Consider the following 17379-nt stretch of genomic DNA (forward strand, 5'->3'; position numbering starts at 1 on the left):
AAGTCAGGAGTTCAAGACCAGCCTGGCCAACATGGCGAACCCCGTCTCTACTAAAAATACAAAAATTAGCCAGGTGTGGTGGTGGGTGCCTGTAATCTTAGCTACTCCGAAAGCTGAGGCACAAGAATCACTTCAACCTGGGAGGCAGAGGTTGCAGTGAGCTGCCATCATGTCACTGCACTCCAGCCTGGGTGACAGAGTGGGACTCCTTCTCAAAAAAAAAAAAAAAAAAAAAAAAAAACACCAAAAGAATCCATCCCCACACTATTAAATTTCACATTCAAACCTCATTCACCCAGGTGTGACTGAATCCAGGGAGGAGAAGAGAGCTTGGTTAGGTCAGTTTCAGGCCCGTGCCCATGCCGCTGTTTTAGACATATCAGAAACCAGCAGGAAAAGCAGCTCAACTGTGGCTCTGAGAGACTTCTTGGTCATGACATTCATTCTCTACAAAATCTCACTCTCCACTAAACTGAGCTCCCTGCCCCCGCCAATTTATTTTTCTGTCCCCAGTTATACTCAGTGCTATTGTCTGTCCCCTCTCTCCAGAGAGCACCATGTGCTAGCTTAGTTGGACTAATTAACATGAAGCTCCACATTCAAGTAATGTGTGTCCCTCCCATCATCATTATTATTATTTATTATAACAAAGTACACATCATGTTTGCCATTTTGTCATTAATATATTTTATTATTCATCATTATCAGTTTCTCATTTAGCCACTTGTAAGGGTACAATTCAGTGGCATTATTAAATACGTTCACAATACATTTTTGTAAACGTCACCACTGTTTCCAAAACTTTTTTGTCATTCCCGACCTAAACTCTCTACTTGTCATACAAATAACACGTCATTTCTTCCCCCTCCTCCCATCCCCTGGCGACTTCTATTCTATTCTCTGTTTCTATGAATTTGCCTATTCTAGGTACATCAGATCAGTGGAATCACACATTTGACCTTGCATTGGGTTAGAACGTGCTCCTTTATTTTGGAAGAATTTGTTATTATCCAACTTCTGAAGCCTACTGTCAATTCGTTAAACTGTCAATTTGTCTGGCTGATTTCACTTAGATCAGTGTTTTCAAAGTCCATCTATACTGCAGCATGTATCAACATTTTATCCCCTTTTTATGGTGCAATACTATGCCATTGTGAATGGCCACTGAATGCTCCTGTAAACATGGGTGTGTAAATATCCAAGATAATGCTTTCACTTTTTATGAATATACTGTAGAACTAGAAGTGTTGGGATTTTTAGGTGTGAGCCACTGCACTTGGCCTTAATTTACTTTGTATATATACTCGATAGTGGGATTGATGAATCTTATGGTAAGTTTTTTTTTTTTTTTTTTTTTTTTTTTTTTTTATGAAGTCTCACTCTGTCACCCAGGCTGGGGTGCAATGGCAAGATCTTGGCTTTTGCAGCCCCTGCCTCCCAGGTTCAAATGGTTCTCCTGCCTCAGCCTCCTAAGTAGCTGGGACTACAGGTGTGTGCCACCGCGCCCAGCTAGTTTTGGTATTTTCAGTTCAGATGGGGATTTCACCAAGTTGGCCAGGCTGGTCTCAAAGTCCTGACCTCAACTGATCCACCCACCTCAGCCTTCCAAAGTGCTGTGCTGGGGTTACAGGCATGAGCCACCACACCTGATTCTATTTATAATTTTTAATTTTTAATTTTTATTTTTGGAGACAGAGTCTTGCTCTGTCGCCCAGGCTGGAGTGCAGTGGCTCGATCTTGGCTCACTGCAGCCTCTGCCTCTCAGGTTCCAGCCATTCTTCTGCCTCAGCCTCCTGGGTAGCTGGGATTACAGGTACACACCACCACACCCAGCTAATTTGTGTATTTTTAATAGAGACGGGGTTTTGCCATGTTGGCCAGGCTGATCTGGAACTCCTGACCTCAGGTGCATCTGCCCACCTTGGCCTCCCAAAGTGCTGGGATTACAGGCATGAACCACTGTGCCTGGCCCATATTTTAAATTTTTGAGGAACCTTCACACTGTTTTTCAGAATGGCTGCGCTGATTCATATTCCCACCAACCACATTTAAATGTTTTCTTTTCTTTACATCCTTGCCAACACTCGTTATCTTTTGACTTCTTGATGATAGCCATCTAACAGGCGTGAGATGACATCTTACTGTGGTTTTGATTAGCATTTCTCTGATGATTAGTGATACTGAGCACCTTTTCATATACCCTTTAACCATTTGTATATCTGTTTTTGGGAAAAACATCTTTTCAGGTCCTTTGCTCATTTTTCAGTTGGGATTTGTGTTTTTTTTTGCTATTGAGTTGCATGAATTCCTTATATGTTTTAGATACTTAATCCTTACCATACCCCATAAATACACCTACTATGTACTCACAAAAATTAAAATAAGTATTTTTTAAAAAGATATTAAAACTAAAAACAAAACAAAACAAAACAAAACACTTACCAGGCATATGGTTTGAAAATATTTTCTTCATTCCGTCGGTTGCTTTTTCATTTTGTTGATCATTTCCTGGGCTGCTCAGAAGTGTTTTAGTTCGTGGTAATTCCGCTTGTCTCTTTTCGCTTTTGTTGCCTGTGCTTTTCGTGTCATGTCAAAAAATCTTTGCCAAGACCAGTGACATGGAGCTTTTCTCTTCTTTTCTTCTAGAAGTTTACAGTTTTGGGTCTTACATTTAACTCTTTAATCCATTTTGAGTTAATTTCCAGGTATTGCATAAGATAAAGATCCAGTTTAATTCTTTTGCATATGGATATTCCATTTTTCTACCATTATTTATTGAAGACACCATCTTTGTCTTACTGTGGATTCTTGGTGCCTTTGCTGCAGGTTAGTTGACTGTGTATATGTGGATTTATTTCTGGACTTTCTATTGGATTCCATTGTTCTATGTGCCTGTTTTTGTTTGAGATATAGTCTCACTCTGTTGCCCAGGCTGGAGTGCAATGGCACAATCTTGGCTCACTGCAACCTCTGCCTCCCAGGTTCAAGCAATTCTCAAGCCTCAGCCTCCCGAGTAGCTGGGATTACAGGTGTCCACAACCATGCTCGGCTAATTTTTGTATTTTTAGTAGAGATGGTGTTTCACTATGTTGGGTAGGCTGGTCTCAAACTTCTGACCTCAGGTGACCCGCCCACCTCATCCTTCTAAAGTGCTGGGATTACAGGCATGAGCCACCGTGCCTGGCCTATATGTCTGTTTTTAATACAAGTACTATACTATTTTAATTACTGCATATTTTTGTAATATAATTTGAAATTAGGAAGAGTGATGCCTTAATCTTTATTCTTCTTTCTCAAGATTGCCTAAGCTATTTGGGGTCTTTTGTGGTTCTACACATAATTTAGGATTTAAAAAAAATTTCTGTAAAATATGTCATTGAAATTTTTGTAGGGATTGCTTGAACCTGCAGATCACTTTCTATAGTATGTGCATTTTAATGGTATTATTCTATTTGTGTCTTCTACAGTTTCTTTCATCCATTTTTATAGTTCTTATTGTACAAATCTTTCACCTCCTTGGTTAAACTTATTATTAGGTATTTTATTCTTTTTGATGCCAGTGCAAATGGGAATGTTTTCTTAATTTTATTTTCAAGCAGTTTGCTGTTAGCATATATTATAGAAATGCAACTAATTTTTTGTTTTTATTTTTTCATTTTCAAATTTTATTTTCGATTCAGGGGGTAGAAGTGCAAGTTTGTTACAAAGGTATATTGCATGATGCTGAGGTTTGCAGTACGATTATTCCTGTCACCAAGGTAGTGAGCTTAGTACCCAGTAGGTGAGTTTTTAACCCTGGTTTCTCCCGCCTCCCCTCTCTTTAGTCCCCAGTGTCTACTGTTCCCATCTTTATGTCCATTTGTACCCAATTTTTAACTCCCACTTAGAAGTGAGAACATGTATTTGGTTTTCTGTTTCTGCATTAGTTTGCTTAGGATAATGACCTCCAGTTGCATCCATGTGAAGAATCTTTTTTTTGTTTTTTTGAGATGGAGTTTTGCTCTTGTTACCCAGGCTGGAGTGCAACGGTGTGATCTCGGCTCACCGCAACCTCCGCCTCCTGGGTTCAAGCAATTCTCCTGCCTCAGCCTCCCAAGTAGCTGGGACTACAGGCATGTACCACCATGCCCAGCTAATTTTTGTATTTTTAGTAGAGACCAGGTTTCAGCATGTTGACCAGGATGGTCTCGATCTCTTGACCACATGATCCACCCACCTCAGCCTCCCAAAGTGCTAGGATCATAGGTGTGAGCCACGAGAATCTTTTTTTACTGCTGTGTGATATTCCATGGTGTATGTGTACTACAGTTTCTTAATCCAATTCACCACTAATGGGCACCTTGGTTGATTCCATGTCTTTGCTATTGTGAATAGTGATGCAGTGAATGTATGGGTGCATGCATCTTTTTGGTAGAATGATTTATTTTCCTTTGGGTATATACCCAGTAATGGGATTGCTGGGTTGAATGGCAATTCTGTTTTTTGTTCTTTGGGAAGTCTCCAAACCACTTTCCAGAGAGGCTGAAGTCATTTGCATCTGCTACAACAGTGGATAAGCCTTCTATTTTCTCTACAGCCCTAGCCATCACCTCTTATTTTTCTATTTTGAATAATAACCATTTTGACTGGTGTGAGGTAGTATCTCATGTGGTTTTGATTTGCATTTCTCTGATGATTAGGATGATGAACATTTTTTCATATGTTTGTTGTCTGCTTGTGTGTCTTTTTTTGAGAAGTGTCTGTTCATGTCCTTTGTCCACTTTTTAATGGGATTATTATTAATTTAAATATATATCTATTTATTTATTTGAGACAAGGTCTTGCTCTTCACCCAGGCTGCCATGCAGTAGCACAATCTCAGCTTACTGCAGCCTCAAGTTCCTGGGATCTAGCCATCCTCCTGCCTCAGCCTCCTGAGTAACTGGGACCACAGGTACATAATGTCATCTTTGTCATTTCTGATTGTGCTCATTTGAATCTTCTCTTTTTCTTTGTTAATCTAGCTAGCAGTCTATCTACCTTGTGTATCCTTTAAAAGAACCTTTTTTTTTTTTTTTGAGATGGAGTCTCTCTCTGTCACCCAGGCTGGAGTGCAATGGCGCGATCTCAGCTCACTGCAACGTCTGCCTCCCAGGTTTGAGTAACTCTCCTGCCTCAGTCTCCTGAGTAGCTGGAATTACAGGCATGCACCACCATGCCCGGCTAATTTTTGTATATTTAGGTGAGACGGGGTTTCACCATGTTGGCCAGGCTGGTCTCGAACTCCTGACCTCATGATTTGCCCATCTCGGCCTCCCAAAGTGCTGGGATTACAGGCGTGAACCACTGTGTCCAGCCTAAAGAACCAATTCTTTGTTTCATCTATCCTTTGTATGCATTTTTGAATCTCAATTTTGTTTGATTCTGCCTGGATTTTAGTTATTTCTTTTCTTCCACCAGCTTTGGGGTTTTGTTCTTGTTTTTCTAGTTCCTCTAGGTGCAATGTGAAATTGTTAATGTGAGATCTTTTAAAATTCTTAATGTAGGTGTTTAGCATGATAAACTTTTCTCTTAAAAGGCTGCTTCGGCTGTATTCCAAAGATTTTCGTATGTTGTGTCACTGTTTTCATTAATTTCAAATACTTTTTTGATTTCTGCTTTAGTTTTGTTGTTTGCTCAAAAGTAATTCAAAAGCAAGTTGTGGTTTTGAAATATCTACTTGGTATTGATTTATCTTTATTCCACTGCAGTCTGAGAGTCTGTTTGGTATGATTTTGATTTTTAAAACAAACAATTTTTTGAGACTTACTTTATGGCCAAACATGTGGTTAATCTTTTTTTGAGAGGAAGTCTCACTCCGTTGCCCAAACCGGAGTTCAGTGGTGTAATCCTGGCTTACCGCGACCTCCACCTCCTGGGTTCAAGCAATTCTCCTGTCCTCAGCCTCTCGAGTAGCTGGGACTACAGGCATGCACAACCTTGCTTGGTTAATTTTTGTATTTTTAGTAGCAACAGGGTTTCACGGTGTTGGCCAAGCTGGTCTTGAACTCCTGACCTCATGATCTGCCCTCCTCAGCCTCCCAAAGTGCTGGGATTACAGGTGTGAGCCATGGTGCCCAGCCATGGTTAATCTTATAGTATGTTCCCTGTGCAGGTTAGAAGAATGTATACTCAGTGGTTGTTGGGTAGTGTATTCTGTAGAAGCCTGTTAGGTCCAATTGGTAAAGTGTCAAATTTAAGTCTAGAATTTCTTTGTTAGTTTTCTGTCTTGATGATCTGTTTAAAGTTGTCAGTGGTGGGGGGTTAAGTCCCTCACTATTATTGTGTGACTGTCTACATCTTTTTGTAGGCCAGAAATATTTGTTTTATGAATCTTGGTGCTCCAATGTTGTAGGACAGTTAAGTCCTCTTGTTGAATTGAACTTTTTATCATTATGTAATGCCTTCCTTGTTCTATTTTTGCTGTTGTTGGTTTACTGTTTTATCTGATATGCAATAGCAATCCTTGCTTTCTTGTTTTCTGTTTGCATAATAGATCTTTCTCCATCTCTTTACTTTTTTTTTTAAATTGCATTTTAGGTTTTGGGGCACATGTGAAGGACATGCAAGATTGTTGCATAGGTACACACATGGCAGCGTGATTTGCTGCCTTCCTCCCCTTCACCTGTATCTGGCATTTCTCCCCATGCTATCTCTCCCCAGCTCCCCAAGCATTCCTTTACTTTTTTTTTTTTTTTTTGAGATGGACTTTCACTCTTGTTACTCAGGCTGGAGTGCAATGGCGCGATCTTGGCTCACCGCAACCTCTGCCTCCTGGGTTCAGGCAATTATCCTGCCTCAGCCTCCTGAGTAGCTGGGATTACAGGCACAAGCCACCATGCCCTGCTAATTTTTTGTATTTTTAGTAGAGACAGGGTTTCACCATGTTGACCAGGATGGTCTCGATCTCTTGACCTCGTGATCCACCCGCCTCGGCTTCCCAAAGTGCTGGGATTACAGGCTTGAGCCACTGCGCCCGGCACATCCCTTTACTTTTAACCTATGAGTGTTATTACATGTAACATGAGTCTCATGGAAACAGCAGACAGTTGGGTCTTGCTTTTTTGTCTAATTTGCCACTCTGTGACTTATTTTTTATTTTTTTAGACAGAGTTTTGTTCTTGTCACCTAAGCTGGAGTGCAGTGGTGAGATCTTGGCTCACTGCAACCTCCACCTCCTGGGTTCAAGTGATTCTCCTGCCTCAGCCTCCCAAGTAGCTGGGATTACAGGCGCCCAGGACCATGCCTGGCTAATTTTTGTATTTATAGTAGAGATGGGGTTTTGCCATATTGGCCAGATTGGTCTCAAACTCCTGACCTTAGGTGATTTGCCTGCCTTGGCCTCCCAAAGTGCTGGGATTACAGGTGTGAGCCACCATGCCCAGCCCAGTTTGTGACTTTTAAGGAGGGCATTTAGACTGTTTAAATCAAAGGTTAATATTGATATGTGAGGTTTTGTTCCTGTCATGATGTTGTTAGCTGGTTGCTTTGTAGTCTTGATTGTGTAGTTACTTTACAAGGCCTGTGGGCTAAGTCTGTAAGGGTGTTTTTGTAGTAGGAGGTATCGTTCTTTCATTTCTGTGTTTAAAACTCACTTAAGGATTTTTTTTGTAAGCTTGGTCTAGTGGTAATGAATTCCCTTAGCATTTGCTTGTCTGGAAAGGATTTTATTTCTCCTTTGCTTATAAAGGTTAGTTTGGTGGGATATGAAGAATGCTGAAAATAGGTCCCTACTCTTCTGGCTTGGAAGGTTTCTGCTGAGAAGCCTGCTGTTAGCCTGATGGGGTTCCCTTTGCACATGATCTGACCCTTTCCTCTAGCTGCCTTTAAGGTTTTATTTTTGTGTTGGCCTTGGAAAGTCTGATGACTATGTGTCTTGGGTATGATTGTCTCGTATAGTATCTTGCAGGGGTTCTCTGAATTTCTTGAATTTGCATTTTTTTTTTTTTTTTTTTTTTTTTTTTTGAGATGGAGTCTTGCACTGTTACCTGGGCTGGAATGCAGTGGCATGATCTTGTCTCACTGTAACCTCTGCCTCCTGGGTTCAAGCAATTCTCTTGCCTAACCCTCCCAAGTAGCTGGGATTATAGGCACCTGCCACCACGCCCAGCTTTTTTTTTTTTTTTTTGTATTTTTTTTTAGTGGAGATGGGGTTTTGCTCTGTTGGCCAGGCTGGTCTTGAACTCCTGACCTCAGGTGATCCACCTGTCTTGGCCTCCCAAAGAGCTGGGATTACAAGCTTGAACTACTTCACCTGGCCTCTCATTCCTTTTTTTTGAGATGGAGTCTCACTCTGTTGCTCAGGCTGGAATGCAGTTGCATAATCTTAGCTCACTGGAACCTCCACCTCCTGGATTTAAACAACTCTCCTGCCTCACCTCCCGAGTAGCTGGGATTACAGGCATACACCACCACACCTGGCCAAGATCCTCATTCCTTTCAATCTTCCCAGTAATAAATCCACTACACAGTTGGGCCTGAAATAAGAATAAGCTCCCTGTAACTCGCTACTGGTCAGGAATTTGAGACGAGCCCAGCCAACTTGGCGAAACCCCATCTCTACTAAAAATACAAAACTTAGCCCAGCTGGTGTCACGTGCCTGTAGTCCCAGCTACTCAGGAGGCTGAGGCAGGAGAATTGCTTAAACCTGGAAGACGGAGGTTGTAGCGAGCTGAGATCGTGCCACTGCACTCCAGCCTGGGTGACAGAGTGAGACTCCTTCTCAAAAAAAACCCCAAAACCCAAAACCAAAAAAACTGGGAGATGGAAACTCAGTTACAGTGTGTTATTAGCAGCTAGGGTATGATATTGCAATGCAGATCTTTCTATTGAGTGGAGTATGGGGTTTAGAATCAAAGGGTTATTTCTGAACCACAAGAGTTCTAATCCTCCCCCCAGGCATCTGAGGAACACCCAAGTGCTTTGTTCTTGTCAAGGGAGTCAGAGAAGTCAGCACATTTGGGCCACTCTCTTGCTTAGGTTCACTTTCTCCATAATGGTTAAGAGCAAAAGAGAGCAGCACTCTGGAGAGATGGCTCTGCTTGGAGGGAGTGCATCCTGCCTCAGCTGAGACATTGCGACATACAAGTGACAAGTCAGAGCCAGTGAGGGAGGGTGGGGAAGGGGGAGAGAGGGAAAGATCTGTGCAGGACCTGCATGTGTCTGTCTACCAGTGAAGATGTCACTGGTGGGCTGGGATCTGTACCCAATTTGTGGGGAAAGAAATGCAAACCAGGGGTGGGGGATGCAGGAGAAGGAGGATAGAAGCCTCGTTGACCCACATTTTGCATTATCTGGGCACAGAACCCTTATGTCCTGGGATTCCTCTTAAACAGAAGTCAGATTCAGTGGAGCATGATTTAGAAAGCATCTTTCTGGAGCACAGCTCCCCGGGGACCCCTGAATCCTCATCTGCTTCTGGCCTCTGCTCACCTTAGGCCCTGGATTCCAGCGCCCCCAGGGCTCCCAGCTGCCTCCCTGTCTCTGCCCCACAGTTCTGCTCAGAGTTCCGGTCCCTGGTTTTAGTTCATGTTCCACTTCCATTCTTTCTTTGCTCCAGTTTATCTTGAACTTTGCACTGATACATTTTCAGTATTTAAAAATGTCACTTCGAATCCTTCTTGAATAATAGAGTACGAGTGAAAAAAATCCCTGTGCAAACAGAAATGTAGCTGGATCTTCATCTCACCCCTTAAGACCTAGATAATATCGGTTCTAATCCTCTTGGCCCGTCTTATGAGAAGCTGTCTTGACCTCCACTGCCTGAATATCTCTAGATTATTGACCTTGTTAGGTACATTTTCTACTTCCCCATGACTGCAGGTGAGAGTTTTACAGAACTTTTACTGATACATAACAAGGTCTCCTTCCTTCACATTCCACTAGGGTTTCTATCGCTTTCCCATTCACTGCACTGACATCTTCTGGAACACCTTTAGGCTTCTACCCAGTGCTCTGTCCCACAGCCAAATACCCCACGTTTCATGTTTTTGTTACAACTGCAACCTACTTCAAAATCTGTTCCAGTTATACTACTGTGAATAAAAACCACCCTAAAGCAGTGATTTAAAACAACAAAAGTCCTGTATTATTCTGTGATGCAACTGCAGTTTGGGCAGAGCTCAGTGGAGACGGTGTGTGCTCTACATGGGTGTCTCCTGGCAGCCCAATGGGGGCTGCAGCATCTACTCCCAATATGGCACACCACATGGCCGGCTGGGGCCCTCCTGTGGTTTAAGGCCTGGTTTTAAAATCAGCATAGCATTGCTTCTGCCATATTCAAACATTCTGTTGGCCAACTAGTCACAGATCCCAGATTAAAGGAGACACAGACTCCACTTCTAAGTGGGAGGAATGTCGAATTCTGGAAGTATTTTTTTTTTTTTTTTTTTTTTTTTTGAGATGGAGTCTAGCTCTGTTGCCCTGACTGGAGTGCAGTGGTGTGATCTCGGCTCACTGCAACCTCCACCTCCTGGGTTCAAGCGATTTTCCTGCCTCAGCCTCCCAAGTAGCTGGGATTACCGGCACACACCACCACACCTGGCTAATATTTTTCTATTTTTAGTAGAGACGGGGTTTCACTCTGTTGGCAAGGCTGGTCTTGAACTCCTGACCTCGTGATCTGCCCTCTTCAGCCAGGATTACGGGCGTGAGCCACTGTGTCCAGTCTCTCGGGGTATATATATGTTTTTAAAGCCTCATATCTGTACTATCTTTAAAAAGTTGGCTATTTTTACCAACTTGGCTCCTGCCTCTGGCCCCAGTGGTCCAGGGGTTTCTCTTTTTCCTCCCTAGCTGCTTTCCAGAAACTCTAAGGAAATTCCCCTGACTTTGTGATGTAGAGCAGTTCAGCTTCCTCCAACCTATATCCAAATGCTTGAGGTCTAAATTGTCCGGTCAAGGTCACAATGGGCCCAAACAACTCATAGGCCTGAGACAGGCTTCGAAGTGTCTGTCTTTCCCTTTTTTTCTCCATGGCCATCTCTGCAAGGGGAGGAGGCCAAATAGAGGTTTACTTCTCTCTAAAATCAACTACATTATTTCCCCTAGAAACAACTTCGGTCAGTTTTGGTCAAATAGACTTTTCCACTCTCTTTCCTTTGCATAAACACACGGTCCCCTGACTTCTGTGGACTCCTTGGAGTTGATCTCCTGTTCCTCCTCCTTGGGCTACATTCTCTTCTGGCCCTCCAGGCATGACTCTGTAAGTCTCTCTTAATTCCCTGCTACCACATTTGCACAACAGTTGAGAAACCCACAATATCTATGGTCTAGTTTTCACAAATACGGAGGCATTCACAAATATTAATACTTTCACTTCTCTTTTCTACTTTCTGGGTGAGTCAGTTCAGACTTTTTGTTCTGGTCCCTGGGAGCCTTGCTGGCAAGCCCAATCTGGGTCTGAGAGTTCATAGATGGTGGCAGATGGTGCATCATCCCCCATGGGGCTCTGCAGCCTAGAAAGTGGCAGGACCGGGAAGTCAGCAGGTGGAGGAGGCAAATGAATAGAGGATTAGACTTTTTCTCCTTTCCTTTGTCATCTTTCTCCACGTGGGTTTTTATATTTATTTACTTCTGCTCAGTTTTATTCCAAAACTTCTTCGAACTGGGTCATAAAGCCAACTGCATATTGCAAAGTAGAAGAAACTAAGCTCTGAGAAATCAGGTAAAAAGTGACAAAGGATAGCTGCCGGTGGAATGCTACCTATCCTGACTGACCCTCTTGCAAATGTTGTCTAGGTGAGACAAAGTATTTGAAGCCTGAGGTTTCTTTTATTGGTTTTGTTTGTTTTCCTTGGTATAGACGTAGGAGTGTAATTGCCCGGTCATAGGGTGGCTTTAGTAGACACTGCCAGTTTTCCAAAGTGGGTGTACTAATTTTCACTCCAGTAGCAATGCAGGAGTGTTTCGAACAGTTATATTCTTGTCGACATTTGATGCTAGGTTTTTGTTGTTGTTGTTGTTGATGTTTTTTAAATCTTAGCCATTTTGGTGAATGCATGGTGGTACCTTGGAATAGTGGTATCTCATTGAGATTTTACTTTGCATTTCTCCAAAAAACAATGCGTTCGAGCACTTTTTGATATGCTTATTGTTCATTTGAGTATTCTGTTATGAAATGCTGGCTATTGTGCCTATGTTTTTGTTTTTAAAAATGGGGATTTTTGTGTTCTTCTAATTACTAGACATTCTTTCTATATGTTCTACATAGACGCCTTCTTCTATGCAGAATGTTATGAATATCTTCACACATTCTGTGGCTTTTCCTCACTTTCTTAATAGTGTCTTTCGATAAACAAACATTTTTTACTTTTAAGTAAGTCTAATTTTTTTTTTTTTCTTTTTTTTTTTATTGCATTTTAGGTTTTGGGGTACATGTGATGAACATGCAAGATTGTTGCATAGGTACACACATGGCAGTGTGCTTTGCTGCCTTCCGTCCCCTCACCTGTATCTGTCATTTCTCCCCATGCTATCTCTTCCCACCTCCCCACCCCCCGCCCCTCCCCCATTTCCCCCCAACAGACCCCAGTGTGTAGTGCTCCCCTCCCTGTGTCCATGTGTTCTCATTGTTCAACACCCGCCTATGAGCGAGAATATACGGTGTTTGATTTTCTGCTCTTGTGTCAGTTTGCTGAGAATGATGGTTTCCAGGTTCATCCATGTCCCTATAAAGGACGTGAACTCATCGTTTTTGATGGCTGCATAATATTCCATGGTGTATATGTACCACATTTTCCCTATCCAGTCTATCATCGTTGGGCATTTGGGTTGGTTCCAGGTCTTTGCTATTGTAAACAGTGCTGCAATGAACATTCGTGTGCACGTGTCCTTGTAGTAGAATGATTTATAATCCTTTGGATATATACCCAGTAATGGGATTGCTGGGTCAAATGGGATTTCTATTTTTAGGTCCTTGAGGAATCGCCACACTGTCTTCCACAATGGTTGAATTAATTTACATTCCCACCAACAGTGTAAAAGTGTTCCTATTTCTCCACATCCTCTCCAGCATCTGTTGTTTCCCGATTTTTTAATGATCGCCATTCTAACTGGTGTGAGATGGTATCTCAATGTGGTTTTGATTTGCATTTCTCTGATGACCAGTGATGATGAGCATTTTTTCATATGTTTGTTGGCCTCCTGTATGTCTTCTTTTGTAAAGTATCTGTTCATATCCTTTGCCCATTTTTGAATGGGCTTGTTTGTTTTTTTCTTGTAGATCTGCTTTAGTTCTTTGTAAATTCTGGATATCAGCCCCTTGTCAGATGGGTAGACTGCAAAAATTTTTTCCCATTCTGTTGGTTGCCGATTCACTCTACTGACTGTTTCTTTTGCCGTGCAGAAGCTGTGGAGTTTGATTAGGTCCCATTTGTCTATTTTGGCTTTTGTTGCCATTGCTTTTGGCATTTTGGTCATGAAGTCCTTGCCTACACCTATGTCCTGAATGGTTTTGCCTAGATTTTCTTCTAAGGTTTTTATGGTATTAGGTCTGATGTTTAAGTCTTTAATCCATCTGGAGTTAATTTTGGTGTAAGGTGTCAGGAAGGGGTCCTGTTTCTGCTTTCTGCACATGGCTAGCCAGTTTTCCCAACACCATTTATTAAACAGGGAGTCCTTTCCCCATTGCTTGTTTTTGTCAGGTTTGTCGAAGATCAGATGGTTGTGGGTATGTTGTATTTCCTGTGAGGCCTCTGTTCTGTTCCATTGGTCTATATCTCTGTTTTGGTACCAGTACCATGCTGTTTTGATTACTGTAGCCTTGTAGTATAGTTTGAAGTCCGGTAGTGTGATGCCTCCCGCTTTGTTCTTTTTGCTTAGAATTGACTTGGCTATGCGGGCTCTCTTTTGGTTCCATATGAAATTTAAGGTGTTTTTTTCCAGTTCTGTGAAGAAGGTCATTGGTAGCTTGATGGGAATAGCATTGAATCTGTAAATTACTTTGGGCAGTATGGCCATTTTCACGATGTTGATTCTTCCTAACCATGAACATGGAATGTTTCTCCATCTGTTTGTATCCTCTCTTATTTCGTTGAGCAATGGCTTGTAGTTCTCCTTGAAGAGGTCCTTTACGTTCCTTGTTAGTTGTATTCCTAGGTACTTTATTCTCTTTGTAGCAATTGTGAATGGCAGTTCGTTCTTGATTTGGCTCTCTTGAAGTCTATTACTGGTGTATAGGAATGCTTGTGATTTTTGCACGTTGATTTTGTATCCTGAGACTTTGCTGAAGTTGTTTATCAGTTTCAGGAGATTTTGGGCTGAGATGATGGGGTCTTCCAGATATACAATCATGTCATCTGCAAATAGAGACAATTTGATTTCCTCCTTTCCAATTTGGATACCCTTTATTTCTTTTTCTTGCCTGATTGCTCTGGCTAGAACTTCCAGTACTATATTGAATAGGAGTGGTGAGAGAGGGCATCCTTGTCTAGTGCCAGATTTCAAAGGGAATGCTTCCAGTTTTTGCCCATTCAGTATGATATTGGCTGTTGGTTTGTCGTAAATAGCTTTTATTGTTTTGAGATACGTTCCGTCAATACCTAGTTTATTGAGGGTTTTTAGCATAAAGGGTTGTTGAATTTTGTCAAAAGCCTTCTCTGCATCAATCGAGATAATCATGTGGTTTTTGTCTTTGGTTCTGTTTATGTGGTGAATTACGTTTATGGACTTGCGTATGTTGAACCAGCCTTGCATCCCCGGGATGAATCCTACTTGATCATGGTGGATGAGCTTTTTGATATGCTGTTGCAATCGGTTTGCCAGTATTTTATTGAAGATTTTTGCATCTATGTTCATCATGGATATTGGCCTGAAATTTTCTTTTCTTGTTGAGTCTCTGCCGGGTTTTGGTATCAGGATGATATTTGTCTCGTAAAATGATTTGGGAAGGATTCCCTCTTTTTGGATTGTCTGGAATAGTTTCAGAAGGAATGGTGTCAGCTCCTCCTTGTATGTCTGGTAGAATTCAGCTGTGAACCCATCTGGACCTGGGCTTTTTTTGGGTGGTAGGCTCTTTATTGCTGCCTCGACTTCAGACCATGTTATTGGTCTATTCAGGGTTTCGGCTTCTTCCAGGTTTAGGCTTGGGAGGTTGCAGGTGTCCAGGAATTTATCCATTTCTTCCAGGTTTACTAGTTTATGTGCATAGAGTTGTTTGTAATAATCTCTGATGATGGTTTGGATTTCTGTGGAATCTGTGGTGATATCCCCTTTATCGTTTTTTATTGCATCAATTTGGTTATTCTCTCTTTTCTTTTTTATTAATCTGGCTAGTGGTCTGTCTATTTTGTTGATCTTTTCAAAAAACCAGCTCCTGGATTTATTGATTTTTTGAAGAGTTTTTTGTGTCTCTATTTCCTTCAGTTCTGCTCTGATCTTAGTTATTTCCTGTCTTCTGCTAGGTTTTGAGTTTTTTTGATCTTGCTCCTCTAGCTCTTTCAATTTTGATGATAGGGTGTCAATTTTAGATCTCTCCTTTCTTCTCATGTGGGCACTCATTGCTATATATTTTGCTCTAGAGACTGCTTTAAATGTGTCCCAGAGATTCTGGTATGTTGTGTCTTCGTTCTCATTGGTTTCGAAGAACATCTTTATTTCTGCCTTCATTTCATTGTTTATCCAGTCAACATTCAAGAGCAAGTTGTTCAGTTTCCATGAAGCTGTGCAGTTCTGAGTTAGTTTCTGCATTCTGAGTTCTAACTCGATTGCACTGTGGTCTGAGAGACTGTTTGTTATGATTTCTGTTCTTTTGCATTTGCTGAGGAGTGATTTATTGCCAATTATGTGGTCAATTTTAGAGTAGGTGTGATGTGGTGCTGAGAAGAATGTATATTCTGTGGATTTGGGGTGGAGAGTTCTGTAAATGTCTATTAGGTTTGCTCGTTCCAGGTCTGTGTTCAGGTCCTGGATATCCTTGTTGATTTTCTGTCTGGTTGATCTGTCTAATATTGACAATGGGGTGTTAAAGTCTCCCACTATTATTGTGTGGGAGTCTAAGTCTCTTTGTAAGTCATTAAGAACTTGCCTTATGTATCTGGGTGCTCCTGTATTGGGTGCATATATATTTAGGATCGTTAGCTCTTCTTGTTGCAGTGATCCTTTTACCATTATGTAATGTCCTTCTTTGTCTCTTTTGATCTTTGTTGCTTTAAAGTCTATTTTATCAGAGATGAGAATTGCAACTCCTGCCTTTTTTTGCTCTCCATTTGCTTGGTAGATCTTCCTCCATCCCTTTATTTTGAGCCTTTGTGTATCCTTGCATGTAAGATGGGTTTCCTGGATACAGCACACTGATGGGTTTTGGCTTTTTATCCAATTTGCCAGTCTGTGTCTTTTGATTGGGGCATTTAGTCCATTGACATTTAGGGATAGTATTGTTATGTGTGAATTTGATGCTGTCATTTTGATGCTACCTGGCTGTTTTGTTGGTTAGTTGATGCAGATTCTTGATTGTGTTGCTGCTTTTTTACCATTTGGTGTGTTTTTGGAGTGGCTGGTACTGGTTATTCCTTTATATGTGTAGAGCCTCTTTCAGGAGTTCTTGTAGAGCAGGTTTGGTGGTGATGAAATCTCTGAGTGCTTGCTTGTTCACAAAGGATTTTATTTTTCCTTCACTTATGAAGCTGAATTTGGCTGGATAGGAGATTCTGGGTTGAAAGTTCTTTTCTTTAAGGATGTTGAATATTGGCCCCCAGTCTCTTCTGGCTTGTAGGGTTTCTGCTGAGAGATCTGCTGTGAGTCTAATGGGCTTCCCTTTGTGGGTAACCCGACCTTTCTCTCTGGCTGCCCTTAGCATTTTCTCTTTCATTTCAACCCTGGTGAATCTGACGATTATGTGCCTTGGGGTTGCTCTTCTTGAGGAATATCTCTGTGGTGTTCTCTGTATTTCCTGGATTTGAATATTGGTCTGCCTTGCTAGGTTGGGGAAGTTTTCCTGGATAATATCCTGAAGAGTATTTTCCAGCTTGGATTCATTCTCTTCATCACATTCAGGTACACCTATCAGACGTAGATTAGGTCTTTTCACATAGTCCCACATTTCTTGAAGATTTTGTTCATTCCTTTTTGTGCTTTTTTCTCTGTTCTTGCCTTCTCTTTTTATTTCATTGAGTTGGTCTTCGACCTCTGATATCCTTTCTTCTGCTTGGTCAATTCGGCTGTTGAAGCTTGTGCATGCTTCACGAAGTTCTCGTGTTGCGTTTTTCAGCTCCATCAATTCACTTATTCTCCTCTCTATGCTGTCCATTCTTGTCAGCAGTTCGTCCAATCTTTTTTCAAGGTTCCTATTTTCTTTGCGGTGGGTTAGAACATGTTCTTTTAGCTCATTGTAGTTTCTTACTACCCACCTTCTGAAGTCTGAT

At 41.6% G+C, this 17379-nt stretch overlaps 1 long non-coding RNA gene across 4 annotated transcripts in view; it reads left to right on the forward strand.

Moving 5' to 3' along the window:
- Nucleotides 1-2486: 2486 nt before the first annotated feature.
- The window catches only part of LOC141584528 (uncharacterized), a 49070-nt gene continuing 34177 nt past the window's right edge, over nt 2487-17379 (forward strand). For 2 of the 4 annotated variants that reach the window (XR_012517593.1, XR_012517595.1), the window contains exon 1: nt 2487-4933. This is a non-coding gene — a long non-coding RNA (uncharacterized LOC141584528). The remainder of the gene's footprint in view (nt 4934-17379) is intronic. The other 2 variants (XR_012517596.1, XR_012517594.1) reach the window with 2 other exon arrangements.

Source organism: Saimiri boliviensis, chromosome 5 (assembly GCF_048565385.1).
Source record: "Saimiri boliviensis isolate mSaiBol1 chromosome 5, mSaiBol1.pri, whole genome shotgun sequence".
Classification (NCBI taxonomy): Eukaryota; Metazoa; Chordata; class Mammalia; order Primates; family Cebidae; genus Saimiri; species Saimiri boliviensis.